At 46.6% G+C, this 528-nt stretch overlaps 1 protein-coding gene across 4 annotated transcripts in view; it reads right to left on the bottom strand.

Moving 5' to 3' along the window:
* TRIO (trio Rho guanine nucleotide exchange factor) overlaps positions 1-528 on the bottom strand; it is a 589,244-nt gene that overhangs the window by 152,846 nt on the left and 435,870 nt on the right. The gene's annotated exons all lie outside the window — the stretch shown is intronic.

Raw genomic sequence — 528 nt, 5'->3', positions numbered from 1 at the left:
CCCCTTTCCCAAAGCTTTCTTCTTCCTTTAGAAAGCATCCCCATCTAGTTATTACATCAAGATGGGACAGGCAAGAATACAGGGGCAGAGAAAGGGCACTAGCAGGAAGAGGCTCCTAAAGATGGATGTACAGTGCTGGCACCGTTGGGTGTACTGACATACCGGTACAGACTTGGGACTACCTAGCTAAGCAGTAGCTCTACAGAAAAGGACCTTTAGGTTACAGTGGACAATAAACTGGATATGAGTCCACAGTGAGCCCTTGATGCCAAGTGAGCTAACATCATACTGGACTGCACTAATATAAGCACTACCAGCAGATTGAGGAAAGTGAGTATTCCCCTCTATTCATACATTTCATAGACATTCGGGCTGCAAGGGACCCTGGAGGATCATCAAGTCCAGCGCCTTGCCCAGGAGCAGGAAGTCAGCAGAGATCATAGGATCCCAGCAAGATAAACATTCAAAAATGTCTTGAAGGTATTCAAAGTGGGTGCTTGAACCACCTCTGGCGGCAATCTATTACAA

This window comes from Gavialis gangeticus, unplaced genomic scaffold (assembly GCF_001723915.1).
Source record: "Gavialis gangeticus isolate Ggan-Ray unplaced genomic scaffold, GavGan_comp1, whole genome shotgun sequence".
In the NCBI taxonomy this organism is placed as follows: Eukaryota; Metazoa; Chordata; order Crocodylia; family Gavialidae; genus Gavialis; species Gavialis gangeticus.
The sequence above is the reverse complement of the archived record's forward strand: the minus strand, read 5'-3'. Positions and strand labels throughout refer to the sequence as shown.